Source organism: Sturnus vulgaris, chromosome 1 (assembly GCF_052056855.1).
Source record: "Sturnus vulgaris isolate bStuVul1 chromosome 1, bStuVul1.hap1, whole genome shotgun sequence".
NCBI classification, from domain to species: Eukaryota; Metazoa; Chordata; class Aves; order Passeriformes; family Sturnidae; genus Sturnus; species Sturnus vulgaris.
The window spans coordinates 102,071,350-102,094,122 of NC_142243.1; the positions used below are offsets into that span (position 1 = coordinate 102,071,350).

General features: G+C 34.8%; 1 long non-coding RNA gene across 4 annotated transcripts in view; it reads right to left on the reverse strand.

The window, feature by feature from the left end:
* Positions 1-22,773, reverse strand: part of LOC148225382 (uncharacterized) — a 37,989-nt gene that overhangs the window by 3,832 nt on the left and 11,384 nt on the right. For 2 of the 4 annotated variants that reach the window (XR_015806592.1, XR_015806591.1), the window contains exons 2-4: positions 18,979-19,057; positions 13,046-13,287; positions 12,688-12,761 (exon numbers count right to left, since the gene is read on the reverse strand). This is a non-coding gene — a long non-coding RNA (uncharacterized LOC148225382). The remainder of the gene's footprint in view (positions 1-12,687; positions 12,762-13,045; positions 13,288-18,978; positions 19,058-22,773) is intronic. The other 2 variants (XR_015806594.1, XR_015806595.1) reach the window with 2 other exon arrangements.

Below are 22,773 nucleotides of genomic sequence, written 5' to 3' on the forward strand. Positions count from 1 at the left end.
TGTCTATAAGTATCTGAAGGGAGAGTGCCAAAAGGATGGATCCAGGCTCTTCTAGGTGGTGCCAAGCAATGGAACAAGAGAGAATGGACAGGAATTAATGTAGAGGAAGTTACACCTAAGTATGGGGAAAAGCTTCTTTACTGTGTGGGTGGCTGTGCACTGTAACAGGCTGCCAAGAGAGGATTTGAAGTCTCCCTCACTGGAGATATTCAAGAATTGTCTGAAGGCAATCTGTGCTACATGGTCTGGGATGACCCTGCTTGAGGAGGGAGGTTGGACCAGACAACCCACTGTGATGCTTTCCAACCTGACTCATTCTGTGATTCTGTGAAATATTATTATACAATATGAGGATACCTTGAGTTTGTCCATTAAGATACAGTGAGAGGACTTTAAATTGACACAATCAGCACTCTTATGAAGTGTGATAAATCACATATGGATCCTGGGTTTTTTTTCTTTATTTTTAATAACTGAGAATTCTGTATGTCAGCCAGAACACTACTTAAAGTCACTGTCATACGCACAAAGTCTATAGCTTCAGTGCAATTTGCAGAAGCGGAAATGGCTGCTGTCAGCTTCAGAACAGATGAGGAACGAAATCTGTCACCAACCTAGAGAACTTAATATATCACTAAAGACAGTTAATTTAACTGCCATGACCTATGCAGGCAACAGAATTAATAGCAAGTCTGTTCGGCAATGATGTTCTCCCTGCTGTGCCAATGGGAGTGCAAGTCAATACTCTGATTTCAGCAGCACTTTGTGTACAGCCTGTTCTGGTTCTGCTTCCCCATCACATATATCTCCTTTGGTGTCATGGTAGCCAGCCACCATGCTTCTAATCTGATTGTGTGTTTATTTTGATTAAAGGATTATTCTAACTCTGTGGTGTGAATTGACTGAAAAGGATTGTGATATTAAAACATTAAATAGAATTGAGATTGATTAAAATTCCTTTTATTGTTGAGCCCTTGTATTCCATTTAGAAAGTACTAGATTTTCTCCTGACATCCTATGTCCTTTTATGTGAAGTAAAATAAAGAAAACAGTTGGGACAGGGCTTTTGTCACAGGTGTATCATGACTGTGTAATGGTAAGGCTACTCTTGAAATGTTTCTAGGTTTATTTTCCCAACTCTTCTTGAGATATTTTTTTTTCTGTCAAGAGATCTCTTTGCAATACTACTGAAATGAATTTCCCAAATATACAGCTGGATGAAACAGCAGGACAAACAAATATAACACAAATATAACCCAGCAGATTTCTATCCAGACTATCTTAAATAACAGTTTTCTTTGGAGAGAGTGAAATTGTCAAATCCTGAAAGTAGTTTTATTTGTATTGATTCATACAGAATCATTTTCACACATTTAAAATTCTGGAAATACTAATAGGTTTTTAAACTCCTGAGCAAATAATAATATTTCTAAAGTATTGTCTATTACAGATGCGGTTTGATATTGTATTTGAAAATAATGACATTTTTTAAATCGTCAGGAATTTTTGTAATTTAGAGCAGAATTTTATGTTCCAAACCAGTAAAATTTGCTACTTGAAAACAGTAACTGTAGCAAGACTATTTGAAACACAGAAATAATGGTTTGCCTTATTACTGTATATAAGTGAAAATACAACTCTAGCTTACATATTAAATAGAATCAAGATAATGAAACGTCTTTTAATGCATGCCTTTGCTAAACACATGCAAATTTGTCTTTAAACAGCCTTATCTCAGAACTAGTCACATATTGATCTAAAATTTGGCATCTTTCTTTCTTTCTTTCTTTCTTTCTTTCTTTCTTTCTTTCTTTCTTTCTTTCTTTCTTTCTTTCTTTCTTTGTCTCATCTATCTTTATCATATCTATCTATCTATCTATCTATCTATCTATCTATCTATCTATATCTCTATCTCTTTCTATCTCTATCATCTCTATCTATATATCTATATATCTCTTTCTGTCTTTCTCCCTTTCTCTCCTCCTTTTTTCCTTTCTTCCCTTTTACCTTGGTTGAATAAAATCAGTCAGTTTTTCTTTTTTGTTTAAACTTCCATGTTGGATATTGGTCTTGTAGTTTTACCTGGCTTCTCTGAAAACTTGGTCCACCAACTGGAGTTCCATATGCTGTCCTGGCATCCCACATAAGCACAACTGTATTTTTGAATGAGTGTAGTCTCAGATTTGAAAATAAGCTGAGTTAGATATGTAGGGAAAAGGTTAGATGAGCTGGTATAACTGACACATGATAAAGAACAAATATTAAGTGAGATTTTAGGCATAAAAGCCCTCTGTAGAGATAAAGATCTCAAATGGAAACAACAAGAGCTAAGCCTAAAATGAGAACAGTTGATCTTTGTTTAGCTAGAAATATGTCAGTAAGGTCATTGAAAAAGGAGACTTTGGACACCTGTGGACTAGTAGAAGTATTGTGAAGGGGAAAATAGCTGATATGGTGTATTCCTTCTAAAGGAACACTAAAGTTTTATTTATTGCCTGTGAAACACAGTGAGATTAACTAAAGATAGAGGAAGGAAGGGTCAGAAGATAGAACTATTTTAAATTAGTAAAGAAATCTTATGGAGATTTCTGAGCACTAGGATTGACAGTAAAACAGGGAGGGATAGTTCTGTAGAAAATGTCCTCCCACTGGTAGCAGTTGTCCTATGTTTGCTGGTGTCTGGGTGCATTCAGCACATTTTCCAGGCTGCAACATGAACTGTGACTTCCCTGAGGGCTCAAACAATGCTCAAGATGGCAGCAGGTAAGGGCAGCAACCCTGGCAGTGTGGGGCTGTTCCAAGCATTTGAGCTGCCTCTAAGTATTTGGGACTTTGGTGTTTAAAAGAAGACATTTATCCTTTAGTAATTGAGAAGTTAGGAGAGGATTTTGAAGATTACACTTTGCAATACAGGCATATGAATTTTCTGCAAGTCCTTGGTGAATTTAGATCACAGTAATCTTTGCTTTGTACTTCTTGTCTTTGAAAGTCAATGTATGCTTCTGTCAAGCATACAAGATCAGCGTGAAAACTATGTGCCAAAACCCCATTTAATTCTACCTAAGCTTTTAATATTCAAAATTTTTTGAGTGGGGGAAGTATGGCCTAGTAATCTCTTGGGCATATGGTGTAATTCTTGAGGTGTTCTGTGCAGGGCCAGGAGTTGGACTTAATGATCCCGAAGCATGCCTTCCATCCAACTCAGCATATTCTATGATTGTGCCAACAGAAAGAAATACACCTTGCCATGGCCACATACTGATAGGAAAGAAAATATCAGAGGAAAATATCCTATGTTAGGTCATCACCATACTTGTAAACTAATGTAATTCTGTTATTGTGACCCTTATATACCATCACTTCTTTTGTTCTTTGCTCTTCAGTACAGCTGTTTACATAAATCCTTCAGTGCAGAATTGGTTGTTTTCTGTATTGCACTTTGTACTTGGTGGAATAGTTCGTTCGTGAACTTTCAAGTCTTACTTTCATGTTCATATAAACCTTGAATAACATTGACGAAATAGACACCCCCCTCTCCTATGTTCTTCATTTGAAAATTTATGACTAAATAGTCAATGTACTACAGTGAATGAAAGTATAGACGAGTTTTCAACAAACTTGTACACACAGAAATGACATAATTAATATTTTCAAAGGCTTCTGGAGTAATTTAGATTATTTAGGTTAGGTTATTTTGCAGATATAGCAGTTATGTTGGGTTCTCCTCTAATTTTTTTTATATTATCCTTTTTTTCTAGCCTTCATCTAACTGACAAAAGGAGCCACCTACAATTGTTAGAGTCTAGATTATCACTAAAAGCGACTACGTTCCTTAAAGAGTATATTGATACTCTTTAAACAACAAACAACATCACTGGTTTGTGAAAGAACTGGTTGGTGAATTGTAGCTGTTGGATATCACAGAATCAGAAAATGGGTCAGCTTGGAAAGAACCACACTGAGTGATCTGCTCCAACCTTCCTGCTCAAGCAGGGTAATCCTGTAGTGCATGGCACAGGATTGTGTGCGGAAGGCTCTTGAATATCTCCTATCTACACCTGCTGTGCAAAAATACATGTAATAATTGGCTTCTTAATCTTGTGTTTGGCCTGTACAGTTGAACTCATTTGATTTTAAAATGATGAGGACAAGCTTATGCATTTTTAAAATGATTGTACTTCTAAGCAAATAGAGAAAATATAAGCCTCTATTCCAGCTACAAGAGGGGCAAAAGAAAGAAGGTCTGGAGAGACATTCATCAACTTTGTAATACAACACCTGGGATGGTAGTGTCTTTAATCATATGGGCAAATCAGAGCATTACTCTAGCATCATAAATCTTAGGGGTATTTCTACCAGTTCTAGAGCTGAACACTAAATATCTGTGGTCATAATTTTTATATTAGAGGATATATATATATACACACACACATATATATATATAATTACTATTAATATGATGTTAAAGTAATGTAATAATTTTTATTGTGTAGAATATTTTCTTATTCTGATATTTTTTTACATTGTGGTAAGATCTCAGTTTTATGAAAGTAAAGTTTCATCTTCTTTTAAAAAATACTACAATCAAGTTGAAGGAGTAGAGAAATACTTATTAATGATTACACTCTAAGTCTGTTCTAGAGCCAGAAATTGAATCAGTTTTTGCTTTAACCATTTTACATTTCACATTAGAATGTCCTCAACTTTCTTAAGCTGAACCTTAGTTTAGTTGGACATTATTTTTACAGCTTCTCTTCCACCTCTAGTCCTTAAAGTTACATGAGAGGAAGGTCATGAGAAGAATGATCCACTTGCCCAGGGGAATATTTGGTAACTTTGAGCCTGTTATGCAGAAAAGTGAACGCTATTCTTTTTGCTTTTTTTACAGAAGTTTTGGTATATAACAATAGTCTACTGGTCATTGCTATTTTACTGCTGAACGGTTCCTTTTTAATCCCATTTGGCTATTATTATGAATGAAATGTCTGAAATTGCAGCACATACTGCAAACATTTCTATGTAATTCAACAACAAGATTACGAGACATTTAATTAATACTTGTGAGCATATCTGTAGTGCAAATGAGAGGGATTGAATTTTTTTATTACCAGTTGTACTTCCAATGTGTCTATAAAAATTTCCTCATTCCCTTAGCACATGCTTTTTTAATACTTTTCTTATACATTAAAACAATTTCCTTTTGCTTTCTATGTGTAAGAGGCAAACTGAAAGAAAGAAAGCATCTCAAGGCAGAACAGTAGGAAGATATTCAATAGTATTTATATATGTACTTTTTATGATATATAACATAAAGATTGTCAAAATATTGGGTGAGCTTGACCAAAAGAATATACAGTTAGAAAAGCAAAATTACACTGGAAGAGAGGGAAAAATGAAGATTTGACAACTATAGCTCGCATACCTAGATATAATTTTAATGGTTTCCAAGAGGGAAAGATAAATGTCCATCAGCATGTATTACTAAAGGAAAATAATTTCATTTCAACAACTTTAAAATTTGAGTTTGTTCTGATTGGAAGTGAAAATAAGCAGAAGGGATGGACATGGTCACTGTAAAATTTGTGCTTTCTTGGAAGGAACAGCCCTTGTGGTGATCCAGCCTGCAGTACAGCAGTTTGGGAGCCCTGGGCTGCCTTTTCCCTAAACAGCATGCTATCCTCACCTGTGCTACAATAAAAATGAAGTTCCTCAGTACTGAGCCCAGTGATGAGTTAATGTAGAGATTCAGGAAACATTAGGTTGTTTCAAGAATGATTCAGAGTATGAATTTACTGTGTAAGGAGATCTAGAACTTAGATGAATTAGGTTGTTTTTAGAGTTGCTTGGTTGACCAGAGATAAAATGGATGAAAGCTACAAGAAGAAAATGAAGAGTTAGAGAAAATATTTAAAAGATGGAGATCCATCTGTTGTTTTTTCTCCACAAGCATAGACTATAAAGTCAAGTTTACTGTAAGAATATTTGTGGAAACCTATCCTACTTTTTTGTAGGGCAAGTGTTCACAAAAAGAGCTTTCTCTGATAATATAATGCAATAAGTTACTGTATTTTTAATTGCTTAAAATAATTTTTAAACTCTTATAACATATCTATTTAAAACTATCTTGACTTTATTTCAAAATTATGTCAGTATATTTTCCAATATGCGAGCAATAAATAATTAAAAGCAAATTCGGAATAAAAAATATTTATAATTAAGCAACAGTTTTCAGAAATACATTCAAATTTTGTTGTTTTAGGAACCAAAATTAGCTTAAATCTTAATTACTTCTCAATTTATTCCTTTCCTTGTGAACAATCCTCCCAAATCTCTTTTGGTTCCAGGCTTGCAAGCAGCAGACTTTTCTCCATGTTCAGTTTAGGAAGAGCTTTTTCTAACAACACAACGTGAACCCTCACAGAGTTTTATCTGTTTTCCTGTCTCTTGTCCCAAGGTCAAGAAGTGTCTAATCCTCCTCCTTTTTTCCTACCTTTACTGTTCTCCTTTCCAATGAATATTTTAACACATTAGGAACCAGGGCATGTGTTAGTAAAATATGAAAGTGGAAGAATAATTTGGACCCCCTAGTAAATTGGAGATGTAGATGAGAGAGCAAGACTACTCTGGATTAAAGCATCTATTGTTTACTTGTCATGTCTTCAAGTTTAAAAGATTTGTAAACTCCCTTTAACACCCCTAAGATCTATCTTGGTTCAGTTGTCTAAACACAGCCATCTGGTACCATTTGAGGCAATTTGTGGTTACCCAGGATAAATGCATGGAGATGGAAGAGAGATCATAAAATCTATGTGACCCCCTTCCTGAAGAAGAGTCAACCAGGATAGATTCATAGATCACCAGTAAGACAACCACTGAAAGGTCATGAGGAATACATGGGCTGAGCCTAGGCAGTTATTCAGATTACCCTAAATTGTGGTTGATTAACAGAGTAACTTTCCACATTCCGTATTCAGTGTTGACTCTATTTTAATGGATTAGAATTCCAAGATAGATATGTCTTGCACACTCATCTGAATGTAGGTGTCAAGCTGTTGCTGGATCTCAACCTAGGTGATGATTACATATGGCTTTCAGAGACATGAGAAAACTGAGGGGCTGCTCCAGTTGACAGAAAACTGCAGATGGTAGATGAAAAGATGAAAAGTACTTGGAGCTCAGACTTCCAATTAGTGTAGCATGAAGAGGCTACCCAGGACACCACCTAGAATCCAAAGGCAGGAATAGGCAGAGAAAAAATGAACAAAATGAGAACAGACTATTCTGTCTTTAGAAAAGGACGGTTTGTAGTCTAAGTGAAAGGGTTTTGTTAAAATTATATATCAGTATGTATATGTAGTTAAAGCATCATAAAATATCATAGTTAAACATATCATAAAGGAATATGATATAGTGCACAGGAGATACAAACCTGCATAAACCCCTATGTATATATACAATGCATTACATGTAGAGAAAGACAAAATTTGCAGCATCTAAAATGCCCAAAATGTGATCACTTCTGCTTGTGTGACTTATTTTGCCATGATAATGAAGAAACCATCACTTCCTGTTATGACCTTTGTTTCAATCATTTAAACACTCCATCTAAATGTCACTACACAATGTGTTGAACTTCTGAATTTCTGAAAAATTCTGAAAGCTGTAGGCTTTTTTTCTCTGCCTCTCACACTCATTTTTGTGATGTAAGAATGTGTAGAAAGACTTTCCAAATATTTTACATTACAATATTGCAAAATATATATGATGAAAACTTTCCATTTGCCTATTATAAAATTTCTCCTAAAAAAGGCAATATTTCTGGATTTAAATAGAACTGTACCACGCTCAGGAAGACTGAGCATAAATAACCAGAATATTTCAAATTATTCATACTTTTATACCTGGAGTGCTCCTAAGGAGTATCTATGATATATATGTTTGAATAAAACTTTCTTTCATAATGAACAAAAGGTTTTCTTTTTTCCAAGCTCTTCCCTCATAGCATTCAACAGGACAGAAGTCTTTTGACCATTCAAAATTCATCTTTATTTGCCATCAAAAACACTAAGTGAAAAGTAACCTTTAAAATAGGTAGGAACAAAATTATTAGAATTCCCATAGATGAAAAAAATGACATTTTGAGTTACCCCTCAAAATTAATCACAAAGCACCTCAGATTCTGAAAAAAACTTTCTTAATAAAATGAGAAGCATTCCAAAGAAGCAAAGACTCTCTAACTCTAGATAAATGCAAAGGTCTACAAGTTCAGATTTGTTGTAGCAAAGTCTGTACTCCACTTAAAGTTTATATATGATGAGCATTTTTAATCTTTCTCTTACAGCTGTCTGTCAGAGTCTTTTGCTTATCTCTTTCAATTTCTACATGGCTTATGGCAATACAGAACTGTTCTGGTATATTGTGAAAAAGGTCTTCTTAGATGTTCATTTGTGAATGATTCATGTTTGAAAATTAAATCTTCAGAATACATCTGGCCAGAAACTGATAACTTTATTTCTTTTTTTAAATGCTCTTTCTGTTCTTTTCCAGATCACAATTGCAATTTAGATTGTAATTTTAAAATAAAATATTAACCAGATGAACTAAAACAATCAATACACAACCAGAGCTTTTTAATGAGTTCCTTCTAGGAAGCATTTAGACAAGAGACAGATATTAAGAGGCATTTCCTTAATAAAAGACCTTATATTTGTACATGTATGTTGACTAGGAAGACTTGAGGTATATGCAATTATTTTTAACCTACAAAATGTGTGAAATATTTGGTCAATGAATGTTTCCCTAGGCTTTTAAAAATTATAAAAGTCATATCAAATTGTCTTTTACCGCATGGCCAGCAAATTCTGTGAGAAATTAGCCATCCATAGAAACCCAGCAGGGTCTCTGAGAGAAAATATTGGTAGGGAAAACCAATGGAAATTAGAGATGTGCTTTTTCTTTCCTCCAGCTGAGGAAGATAAGAAACAGTGAAAATTTGTTTCTTACTGAAACAAGGGAGGGAGAAAGGAAATTGGTAAACGATGAATACTGAAGAATTAACTATGTCTGAGTCTTTCTGTGAGACTAGGTGACACATTTGTAGGGGATGCGAAGATAAAAATAACTTTTGTGTTAGTGAATACCTTAAGTAGAATCAAAAACTCTTTGATTTAGTGATGTTATGTCAGTACATAACATGAAAGATATTTTGGAAACTGCCTTGGACATTATGAACAGAATTCTTGTTAATACCATTTAGAATATATTTTTTTAAAATCCTAATAGTTTTGTTAAAAGGTTTGATAGCTCTTTCAAGAGTTTAGAACTTTGTTCTTAACGACTGAATAAATAAAAGCAATATCCTTTAGACTGGGATAAATATTGTGGTCCTGTACCCACAAGCAGCAATGGTTTCTAAAAAAATTATTATGTTTTCTGAAGGGTAAGGTGAAAATGCTAATATGATCTGAGTAAGAAAGGAGCACATTATATGCTCTCCTTTTTACTCAAGGGGAAGGCGTGTTAGGGGGTTTTTTAGAGGTTTCTCACTTAGTGTTGTGAATGAGGATGTGACTGAGGTCCACAGCCATCTCAGTCTAGCTGTTCTGGGACAGACAGGTAAATTGCAGTAAGATCGTGGTGATGTTAACAAAGTGTGGACAGATGGAAAGGTTTGATGTTCTATCAGTGGATGAATTGATGTCAGGTATACAAGTAGTAGTACAGGACACTATTGTATCAAATGGAGATGAAGACTACATTTTATTTTCAAATCTACTTATTAGGCAAAGGAAAATTAAAGAGTGTATATTAGTTTAGTGTGATTCCAAAGACATGCCTTGCAGTCATACTGAAAAATTTTGAGTACCTTGTTTCTTTCTGTGTTTTCTTAAAGAGGGAAATCTGGACTGGGTTGAATTTTGTTGGGCTTTTTTTTTTTTTTAGTATTTATTCTTGAAAGTAGGAAAGCCTGCTTTTCCGTTTTGCTTAAAAGTTACTGTCTCTCAATGCAAATCTTAACATTTTGCTGTGGTTCAAATATACAGTGGAAAAGATCAAGATGTTATTTTGAGGAACCATTTTGTGTGGGAAATTTCTTCCTCCACATCTATGTCAAGAATCACCAATGTTTCTGTAAGAGGAATTTTTAAGATCCTTTGAATTTACAAAGAGCACATTATTTTTCACAGATTACTCCTGTGCTTCTAGTATAGATGGCAATCAAATGCTTAATGTTCTACAATGAGGTAAAAGCAAATGCCTTCTACTGAAACTAAATATGTATATTTTTTAGGTTATGCATAATTCAGACCTCCAAAGGAGAGAGATAAAATTGCTTTCTCCTCTAAATGGAGTAGATTTTGCCTTTTAATGTTTCTACATACATGATTTATGAAATGTTACATCATTTTAAGAAAATTCTCAGTCAGACTCTCTTGGAAGAGTGTTATATCTTTTAACAGTTTTATTTTTATTTCCTTTGAAAACTTGACATAAACCTGGTTCAGTCAGTATCATCCAATTAATTAAATTGCATGTTTTATACTATGGACAAATGGAGATCAGCTAGGAGAAATCAGGTGGGTTTTTTTCCTACTATTACTATTTATTAGGCTATATATAATGTTATGAGATAAATCTTTCCTTTTTCAAAAACTAGGCTTAGAAAAATGGCCTACAAAATTTTATCTTGAAGCATAAGTTTGGAATCTTCAGAGTACATACTTTTTTCTATAAAAAAATAGAGGAAAGATAAAATTTTAATCAACAGCAATGTCTTGTTAAAAAAAAGGCAACAAAACCACATTACATTTTTTATCTCATTAGGATAATGGAAAGATTTGCTGCAAAGGTAAGAACAGTCAGTGATGTTTCAACTGCAAAGTTTGAGAAGAGATGTGTAGAACTAGTTCTGTGAAGTCAGTCTGGAAATTAGATCAATTTCCAGCTAGAAACATGTTGTAGGAATTTCTGAGTTTAGTGATTGTTTAATTCAATAGAAGATGTGACTCTGAAATCCAAGTGGATCTCAAGTAAACCTGAAAATAAATGCAGGACAGCTGTTTCTACGTTCATTTGCAAAGTCCTGCATGCAAATGACATAAAAATTTATCTTTCATGATAGAATTTTCTGCTACAACATTCACCATGAAAAAGTAGGATCAGTCTCTGTACCTGAGCACAGTACTTTATGAATTTTGTGATGTAACATTCTTACATGAGTTCCAGGCTTATATTTAACTGTTTAACATACAGAGTTTCCAGATTTCAGGTAAACACTGAAGATCTAGATTCCTGTTTGATTTTATCATCTACATTTCCTTTATCTCTGTAAACAATGCTCTTAAATTGAACCTTGCTGCTTCCTGACACTTCTGGCAAGTGTGATTGTTCTAGCTTCTCTATTGTTTATGGTGCCTCCTGAAGCATCTTAATCGCTGCTTCCTGCCTTGTCATCCCTTCCTTCTTGGAAGACCTCTTGGGCTAGACAACATCTAATTCAAAGAAGAGGAATGCAGACATCAGTTTAGGGTGTGGGAGGCCCTGCAGATTCTGGAGTGGGATTTCTGAGTGGAACCAAGCTGGGCTGTGAGACTCAGGCATGGTTCTCAGTGTCTCTGGGGTGGCATGGCCCTGCCCCACATGAGTTCTCTGTGGACAAACAGTCCGTGTATTCTCAGCTGCTGCTCAGGATGGTAATGAGATCATGCGAGGGATGATCTCAAATGGAGATCAGCAAATAGAGAGCTGGTGAAGTGCACCTTGGATATTTCACTTTAAGGAGAGAGAGCTAGCCTGTTACCACTGCATGGAAATAGCAAGCAGATAATGGCTGTGGTTCTACAATGCCATTAAATAGTCTCATAAATAAGTGAAAAGAAGTCATTGTAGCTGGGAATAAGCAAAATATTGTAAAGGTTTGACTTAACAAAGAATGTGTTAGTGAATCACTTTAAGCTGTTGACTATGACTTTAAAATACTTTGTATGGTGAAGTCAGCTACCTCCGAGAAGAGCTTTCACTTGGCTCAATATCTTCATTTAGCATTTTCTCACATGCAGTGATGCTCACAGAAACTGAATTTGAATTCAGCAATTTTGCTTGTTCAGTGATTATACGAAAGAAAATAAGTTCCGATATAAACAATCTCATATGTGCAACACTGAACTAAAAATCCCTAAGTAATTTTGAAATTGATTGGTTTGTTGTGTAGATTTGATCTTTATTTGTAGGTGAGAATTTTCAGCAATCCTGCAGCAAACTAGACAGCTAACAAGAGAACTGAGATGCATTGTGTGCTCTCAGAAAAAATCATCCAGATCTTATTGGATTCAATCTAAACCTTTCTACTGACTCCAGTGGGCTCAAGAGGAGGGACATCTTTTAGGGGGAGATAGATCAAAAGCCATTCTTCAGATATCTAGAATTTCTAGGCAATTTAGATCATATTTTCAACTAAGAGAAAAATAAAAGATAGATTTGTTGGTTTTTTTCCTTCCCATGAATTAAATTATATCTGTACTAAAGGTGGCAGAAAATAGATGATATATGTGAATGGAGAAGTAGAGATAAAAAGAACTCTTTTCTTCCTTATCTTTCTTCTTGTCGTTAAATCACTGCAGTTGAGCATGGAAATGCCAAGGTGAATGTAAGTTAAACTTCATGGATGGCAGGTGACTTGATAAGCACCTTTCATAGCACCACCTGCAGAGCTTCTTCAGATGTGAGCTTGTCTGGTATTACTTCAACTTCTCCATGTAGTACTGGGAAAGGAATGAGAAAAGAGGACATATGAGATTCAGAGTTTAAAATAAGGTGAAAAAGTTGTTTGATTGTTTCTGTTATGGATGTAGATTGACACATCGACAAAAGTGTCTAGCTGGTGAAAAATTAAGAGACAAAGGAAGCCAGGAATCAGGAGAAGGAGAATATTTTGTGTATGTTTTTAAGTGAAAATGAAAATTTATAATATATATATTATTCCAAAGTAAAGTCTTACATCAAAGTCTGAAAGTTGTCTAAGTGACCATAAATTAAAAATAATCACATCCTTAGAACACATCCGTAGAAAACTAAGGATGTCTGTAGGCAATAGGAAAAAATCTTTTTTTCACCTTTAGTGAAACACGGTTTCAGTTTTTCATGCAGTCAAGCCTCTGAGTATCTCTTTCCACATAAGTGGTGTGACTGAGTGATTTGATTCTGGTCATGGCTCTTTCCTCCAGAGTTCTCATTCTGATACTTCCAGCAAGGTTATTTGGTTGAGATCTCTTGGCATATAAAGTAAGGCTGTGTAGTGAGAAAATAATTTTCATGTGAGAACAGTCAGGTGGAAATGTTATACATGAATTTATGTTTTTTAAAATTTATGTAAGCTCTGTACATCAGCTGAATAAGTGCCATTTAGTTATCACTTCCTTGACACAGTTTCCCAGTGTACATTTTTGCAAAAGGAGAAAGAATTTGCTCTTTTCCATGAAGTTTCAATTAGAGATAAATTTCAGAGTTCAGCTGTTGATGTTTGAGCTGAGACTCCTGAAAGAAGGGGGTTTCCTGTGTCGTTGACCTACAGTGGAGCAAGTCAAGGACATAGACTCTGTAAATAAACAAGCTAAATGTCTCCATGCCACTACTTTTACCTCCATCAGAAAACTTCCTCTTAAAGGCCAAAACACCAAGTACTTCTTGACAAAAGGATAATAGAATATACTCCACAGTCTTTTGCCAGAGCTTAAAAAATATGAAAGCCTCAGAGTTAAATAAAGAAGCTAACTGGAGTAAAATGTCAAGGGCAGAATAGAAAAGCATGTACTTGATTCTACATCATGATAACCACAAGTGGACCACTCATCAGACAGATGTAGCTTGCTATTTTTAGAGAGGTCATTAGAAACACTGGACGTTGAAAAGAGTTTACAATAAAAAATCTCATGACTTTGAGGTTTTGTCTCTTGTGTCTAATTTTATTGATTTAGAAAGGCAGAGAAAAATATCTTTTCCTCTGATCTTGTGATAATATCATCTAATTACATCTAGTTTTCCAAGTTTTAAAGTGAGTAGACCCATCTGAATCTTAGTCTTTATTTAAAATAATTTATTCAAAATTATATTCCACATGCAATCTCTTTTACTGACAGCTTTAGTGGAAGAACAGTGCAGAGTTACTCTTAGCTCTTATGGACTGTCTATCATTCATGACCCATCTCAGGACAGCTTTTTGTAGAAAAGCTAAATCTTTCCTTCTGAATAGCCACGTTAGCTAAGTAGTAACACATGGCTAGGATTTAGTTTAAACAGATTAACTTTGACAGGGAAGGATGCAAAATTACAAAATAATAAATGATTGAGAAGGTAATTTTAGAATTGTCAGTGTGGAAGACAGAGCATTCTACTATGACAATGGTAGTTCTAATTGCAGAGAAATCTGAAGGGTTCCGTTTTTAAAGTCCTTGAATTTCAGCCAGCCAAGTGGCACAGATGGGGTGATGAGGCACCTCAGGTTCCATCTACCGATCTGGAGAGCTGGCCAGGCTGGCTGCTCTGTGACCAAAAGCTTTACACAGAATATTGGGAGCTGGATTCAGGATTACAGTTGAAAATAATGTGTGAGCACAAAACCAAAAATAAATTAGGCTGAAGATAGCTTGGAAATCGAAAAATGTGAAAGTTTTCTATGAGTAAGAGCAACTTCTCTGACAGCAGCTCTACTTAGGAAGGAAAAGACCTGTTGTTGAAATTATCTAGAACAAATCTGTGCCTTTACAAGAAATGTGAAGAGCAATTTTGAACACATGGAAACCCTAGGGTAAATCAAACAAATTTCAGGAACTTCTTATTCCTTTTCAAATTCATGACTGTCATTTTGGTGAAGAAGTAATTATCTTTTCCATGGTATTACTCTGGTATCTATAAAATCTTGCTTCATACAGAATAGCATACAGGTTTGCTCTATCAGACTCCGTTAAGGAAGAAGTTCAGGACTCTGCAGAGAAAGCAAAGATGAAGATATCTCAGGGAAAAAAAAATAGGAAAGAAGATGAAGTTATGGTGGTCACCCGTAGGAGAACATGTTGCTAGATTTGCTCACAGGAATCTTCATGTTTAGTCCAAAAGTATAGTCTTGCCACCATTATAAAGTAACTTAATTAGAACATGGTTCTTATTCTAACAAAGGTAAGATATCCTTCTATTTTTTTAATGATGAAATTAATTTAAAGTGCATTTCCATCTCTTAATAAAATATCTCTTTTCTTAAATTAAAGTCAATTTCCTTTTACAACTCCATCTGGTAAATAACTGCTTAAAGATAAAGTTAAAATGTACCAAGTTAAAAAGTCTTGGTATATTTCCAGCGTGCTGGAAGTAAACTGGAAAATTAAAACAGAATAGTTTTTATAGGCCTTTGTAGATAAAAATTCAAGCCCACAAGAGGCAGCTCAGAAATTTTTGACCTGGGATTTACTTTGGTTATCATAACAAAGACTGCTGTGAAATACTTCAGGATGAAATTAACTGAACCGGATGTCTTTCCTGTTAAAAGGAAAACTCTGTGTAGTATACATAAGCTCAGAGATTGCTGAGATTGATGCACAGACACAAAAAATTGTTTTCTTACTATAAACAGTAGATCATAATTACTTTTTATTTTCCAAATTAGATCTCTTTTCTATTCAGATCTGAAAACATTGCATATGTAATTTTTATCTTGATCTTTTCAAGACCAAAGGCTTCTGAATTTTTCAGTTTTTTTCAAATTCATGTAATCATAGAAGTGCACTGTTGGAAAGAAACTTAAAAACTTATTAGTCCACCTTCTAGTATGAATGAAATTAATTTTTATTAGAACTGGTAATGTCAATAATTCTTATTTGCATGTTCAATACTAGAAAAAAAGCCTGAAACATTTTCTCTAGATATTTAAAAAAAAACAACTTAAAAATGCTTGTTCTACCCTGTGGAAAGGATGGGTAGATATAATCTGCAAATCTTTTTCTTGTTGTTTTTTTTTGTTTGTTTGTTTGTTTGTTTGTTGGTTTTTTTTTTTTTTTTTTAAATAAAAGCACTAGTTTTGTCTTTGGAAGTCTCTTTTTCTTTTAACTTTAGATTTTTTAGGAGATCTCAGAAAGTGAAGGTAGAACATGTCTGTGCAATACAACAGTGTGCTGCACCTTAAGCCAGCTCTAAAATCAAAACGTACAGCAGTGTTGGTTTTGCAGCAGAAATTCAGGCTGTGATAAGCTGCATGTTGCATAAAATTTTGAGCTTATCTAGTACCTCCTCAGGTCAAAACATTGAAATTCAAGCTCTAATGTGTCTTTTGTTCAGGTTAGTGAAACCTTTAATGTAGGCTTTAGTTCCTCTAGTCTTTGTCCTTAAATTAGCTTTTCTCTTATTTAAGCACAGACAAATGAGTGCCTCCTCAGAGTTCTGCACCATATTACTGCACTTGAGTGGGTGTAGCTTAACCTAGTCTATTTCAAGTACCCTGCATCCTTCTCTCCTTACAAACCAGACACTGAAATTTCTTACACGTTTAATTTTACAGCAGGATTTGTCAGCCTCAGCACTTCTCAACTCCCACTTTACAACTTGTCAAATGATTACTGAGGCATTAAAATTAAAAAAGAAAAAATATATCCCTTGAGCTTTATTTTTGTTTGTTAAAAGGAGGCTGAAAATTAGCTTATTTATGTCAATAAAAAGAAAAAAATATGCTAATAAATTAACATGCCAAAAAGAAAACAGCTAAAAGTAAGAGCACTGAACACTTTACTAATATGCTAAACAACTGAGTACCACATATAGAATTGTAATTTTTAGAAGGCAAAACTACACTTGTTGTGAAAACAGTAATTTAAGTTGCTCTGGGACTTAAGTGAATTATGACTTTAGGAATGCAAAGTTAAGTTACTATGAAAGAGCTTGCTTGATACTTTTTGTTTTGCTTTGTAATGCAAAATAGTAAGACCTTGCTCCATTTCTCTTAAGGAAAAAGCAACTGCTTTATTTTTTTTGAGAATTTTGAGAGCAGAATCATTAATTCTGGTGAGCCTTTCTGACGTTACAGCAGGAAGGAATATGTAATAATCAAGATATATGAATAACAAAAAATCCCCCACATCCATATGAAGTAAAATAAACTCAAAATTCAGAACTGCAATCCAAACTTTTAATATTAATTTTCTCCTCTAAGTTTCACTATAACATAGTCTCTTTTAAACAACAAATGAATGAGGAGAAAAATATTATTTCTCACTTTTCTTTTCAAATATTCCAGTTGAACCCTCACAGGCCCATGACCCAATGTTCCCAGTGTTGACAAACGGACCTCAGCTTACATTGATTGATCTTAGAGCTGAAAATTACATGTTAAAGAGGGTGTCCAAGGTCTTGAGTTACAAAAGCCATTAACATTTTTTTTTTATACCTGCTTTTATGTCTACAATTCATGTTTTTCAAGTGTCTTTCCCCCCCCCCCCCCCCCCCCCTTTTTATCAGGTAGGACAAAGAAAATGATGTAAGTGGTACTTAAAAGATGAGCGAACATAATAACAAGAATGATTCATGCAGGTCACAAAAAATGAAAATGAAAATACTTTAAAATTATGTGATCAAAATAATTTGCCATAGAAATTTTATGGCTAATTCGCTACTGAAAGAAAAAGTTCACAAAAATAGCGACTGCAAATACTTCTCTTACTGTTGATAGGAAGTACACGAACTTACTTTTTCCCATATGGACTTACTTTTCTAAGGATCCCCTCATCCTCACCCCGAATAATCCCATTTTCTTTGAGAACTGAAGCGCTTATGCCAGATCTCACAGAAACAGCTGCTGGATGTCGACTCTGAAGTTTACTCTGGGTCAGTCTGCAGGCACTGTTGGATTTGCCTGACTGATCAGGCAGGTCTGTGACAGGCTAGAATAATTTTGTTTGCAAGGTTTTAACCTCAATGAATATAGAAGTATTTGAAAGCATAAACACGGTGTAAAAATAGAAGCAGCCCAGTTGGGAAGCTTTTCAGTGTATTTCTCTTGTGTCTGACGATAGACTCCTGTTCTACTAAACCTGCAATGTCAATAGGACCTTCAGCAGCAGCCACGGAAACCTCAAAGAAGAAAACCTCAAAATGAACTCTCTGGTGTCCTAGAAGGTACAATCTCCAATTACATTTCTCAGTGTTCCAGGTTCCATGACCTGTGTCCCATCTATACTTATGTTTGAACTCACAGAGTATTCTTTCCCTCACTGATGAAAATTATATAGTTTCTATTTTCCTCCTCTCTTCAGCTCCCCAGTTTTAGACATTGCATCAGAAAACAGTATCTTTGAAATCTGTCTTCTGTATGTCAGTATACCAAATTAATATTAAATTATATTATTTAATAATATTCTTATACCAATTTAAAATAAGATAAATCTATGCCTTTACCATCCTTGTCTTCCTTAAAATTTATTTAATATTTTTACATGATTGAATGTTAGGAGCAAGTAGAATTTAGAATGAACAGAGACAACCATGTCCACAGAAATTGATGGTCACACAAAATTTGAAAAACCTACATTAAAAATAAGTGTTTAATAAATGCATTCAGTAGAATACAGAGCAGTTTAATCAATGTCTGCATACATATACGGGAAGTAACACCATAAACACATAGGTTTGTTAGTAAGTAGACTAGCAAGTTTATTGAGACAGGAAGAAATTTATATTGAGTCTGCAGGCCCTAGGGGGAAAAGCCATCTTTTGAAATTGTCTAGCCTACAAACTGATGCTATAGCGAAAAAAGCTGGACAGACATTATGGAACCATCTTATCAAGTGGTTGCCAAGGTAACAATGAATGAATGTGCAAGAACAGGACAACTCATCACTTTGCTGGGATGTGTGGAGCACACAGAGGGACTATCACTGCTTAGAGGTCACAGTCTAAGGTAGTCTGCTGGTTACAGTGGAGTGAGCGTGAAATTATACAAACCCATTTATTGCAGGTCCTCAGTTGCGTTGGAATATATCTAACACACACAAAGTCCAGTTATTTGAATATTACCTTTGAGCTGCAAAATAAATAAACAAATAATAAGCAAACAAATAAATAGCCCCAAAACACTTAATGCATGTTCATTTTCTTTAAACTAAAATGCAGCGCTTTGATAGCTCTAAATATGAATTATTGATAATTATTCTTGCACGATATACATTAAAAAAATCGATAAATTTCTGTGCCTTATTTGGTTCGCAATTTGTAAATTTTGAGAAATTTATTCTGATCTTTTTCATTTGAAGTATATCAAAACCATTAGTATTTTAATCTTTCTTAAATCCCTATTTTGAGGTACAAACACTAAGTATGGTTATATGGTAAAAACATATCCTTTTTATTTTAGAAATATTGTGTAAGGCTTAGGAATAAGCATAATTTAATGAAAATTTATCAAGACTTTTGAACTGTTAATCATATATATTTTAAGTATTTCTGCCACTGTATTGCTACCCAAATCATAAAGTAGGATAGAATACACAACTTTGATGGACACATTAATGAATTTGAGCCAGTCTTGAAACCTTGAACTCTCTTCGGTTTTTCATATTTTTTCTTATATCTCTAATTTTCTTTCCATTAAACAACAAAATAGCAAATCTGAAAGTACTTGCTTAAAAATCGGGTATTTGGCATGATGTGTACGTGTTTAAAATGTCATAATTTTGAAAAAAAAAAAAAGTTTTTTAAACCCCCTTGAAGTCAAATCTGATTTGTGCTAGGAAGGTTTGTACATTGCTACGTACAAGATAAGCACTGCTAAAGAAATGAGCTTTTTTTTCTCCTGAACCCTTCCACTTTGCCTCCCATGGTTTTCTTTTCAGAGTTGGCTCGCACTGAAAGAGCTCAAAGAGCAGACAGCATAAACTCAGGTCTCACTGAAAAAGGTTAAGTAGGGCTGCTCTTCTTTAATATTTTGACAACACCTATAAAGTAAATGTTAAGTCCAAATACCTTCTGCTAAGCAAGTATATGACAGTAAAAATCACCCTTTCGTTGTGGGAGTACCACATTGCTTCAGGGCCTCCTTTGTTAGTGTGCACATCTTTGTGGCTCGCTGTGCCTGAACTGAGCAGAGGTGCTGATATGGAGCCAGTACCATACTCAAGAAACAAAAGCCAGGCATGCTCTGCAAGATGCTTATGTCCCTTTATTTCCCTTTTAATAGCCTGGTCTCAATGCCTTTCAAAAAAGGCAGGTAAAATGCGATTATAGTCAATTTTTGAGAGGAGACATAGTTAGGGTTTTCATCAGAATAACAGGAAAAGTGTGGGGACTGGGAGTCAGAGAGTTTACATTGAATGGTATCAGTGCATTTCACCTAAAATGGGCTTATGCTGTGCTTGTCAAACTGCTTTGTAGAAATTCACTTGGCATTTATCTCGTGCTGATCTACTGCTTGGAAGTGCTAGGTCTTGAAGGGATAAACTAAGAACTGAGAAAAAAGTTGGTAAATGTAATTTTTTTATGAATTGCTATAGCAGCTTTAATTTAATTCTCAAGATTGATGTGATGATATGCTGAAAGAGCTGCCTGTGTATAAGACTCTGAAAAGTGACTCCACAGCATTGTTCCTATGGAAAGAGCCTGTCATATCATAAATCAGTTGTGGTATGATTTGCCAAATTGCTTTGGTGCAGCAGTAAAGGCATAAAAAAACTGGTCACCATCATGTTTGCCAAAGTGGTGATAGAAAAATTCTGGTGGAATTAGACTTCAGTTACATATGCTAATATTTTTACTTCAAGACAAAACTTGGTCATTGTTCATGATTATTGTTATTGACAAAAAACCAAAATAATTTGGATGCTAATGCAATGAATTATCACAGTTCTTTACATCAAAATAAAATGGGCACAAATTAATGCATTATGTCAGTGCAAGAATCTACATTTTATTAGCAGTTTGTCACACTTTCTCTGTGTTTCTTCTTTTCTCATTATATGGAATTATTTCTTAGGTTAATGAGAGCTTCATTCCTATTAAACCTTTCAAGATCATAGTACATGCACAAATGATTGCACAAAAGTTGTTACTCCACTGACTTCACTACTAGAAATACTGAACACTGCTAAAAATAGTAAACAATATACACCACCAACCCTTTGAGCCTGAGCAGTCATCCAGTACATGAAACCTTTTTAATTGATTGCCAGAATAAAAATCATTAACTCTATGGTTCTAATGTATCATAAGTGTAAGTTTGTTTAATAATCTTGCCTTTCTTCCAGTATGCTGGGAACAAGCAGGGAAGACATCTTAAAATTCCCAGATTTGCCTTTTCTGTAACTGTCTTGGCCAGTGGAAAATGTGCTGTTTGGCTTTCCCTCAGGTCCATGCAGGACACACCATGCAGTCAGTGCCTGCCTGTTGGCCTGCTGCTTCCCTCATACAGCTGCAGCTGCTGAAACCACGGGGATCCGCCTTTGCCTTTGCTTTTCCAGCTCACAGTTTTGCTCTGATGGCTTAGCTTTTCACTAGCCTTTCCAAGCAGCAAGTTGCTGTGCACGGTAGCACCCATTGTTTGAGCATTTAATTACCACTTAAGAGAGATTTATTTCCTCCTTCTGTTTAACGTGAACAAAGGGTGGTGAGCAAGCTTCCACTAAGATATTCCTGTGGAAAGAGCAAACTGAGGTGCACACAGTGAAATATCTGAAGAAAAAAACCCAATATGTATTTGAAGTGAAATGGTATGAAAAAAAAAATTATATCCACACACATTTGGTTTCTAATTGTACCTCCAAATTATATTTGTGTGTGTATATATGAGTATTTGGTAGACATACAGATAAAATTAGGTAACAGGAGAGATTGGAGACTGAGGTTTCTAAATTGCTTATTACCTAAGGTTTCCAATTTGCAGATACACTTTTCTAGCCAAGCCATTGAAGCATGCAAGAAATCTTTACCTTGTTGGATTAGAATGCAAAACAAGGAAGTGTTATTCAGGACTATTCCTTCTTGGTTTCTTTTAACCTATCTAAAATCCTCTATTTGTTTGAGAGATAGGGGGTATGACCTTAGTACTTTGTTACTGATGATGAGAGGAAGAAAGTGACATTGGCTCTAGCATTTAGAGTAAAAAGCAGGGATTGATGTGTATAGAAAATCTTGTTTGAAGTCAGATTCCATATGTGAATGAGGCAGAGATTATTTTGTCTTTTACATGTTGTTGCCCTAAAAGGTCCTCATATCTCTGAGAATCTTGGGAATTCTGTAGAAAGACAGGATTTGGGAGGCTAACATTGCATTTGTACACCTGTGATAATCTCATAAAATGCAAAGAATGAAACAGTAATAATCCAAGATAGATTAAATTCTGGGAGAAAAGAAGTTATGAAGTAATCCAGAAAATATACCTGGAGAACATTAATAACGCTTTCTAATTAACATACTTTGATTTATGTATTTTTATATATTTTATATTAATATGCTATTATCTATTCACTGTATTAGAATATAGCAATTATTTTCTATTATTTGCAAATAGTTCCTTTGATGCTAGTCACCTCGAATACTAAAGGTCATAGGGTGTCATCACATGTTCTTCCATGGGAGATGGTTAATCCCCATAAATCCCACTGGTTTGCCCTTTAGGTTCTGCTCCTGTACAATGTCCTTGGCCTTTTGTGGTGGCCTGGAGGCTAGACACCCCTAGGCTTGGGAGGTATACCCTATGATCATTGCCCCAATAGAAGAAAGGAAAGGTGAGTGGCCATGTGCTGTGGC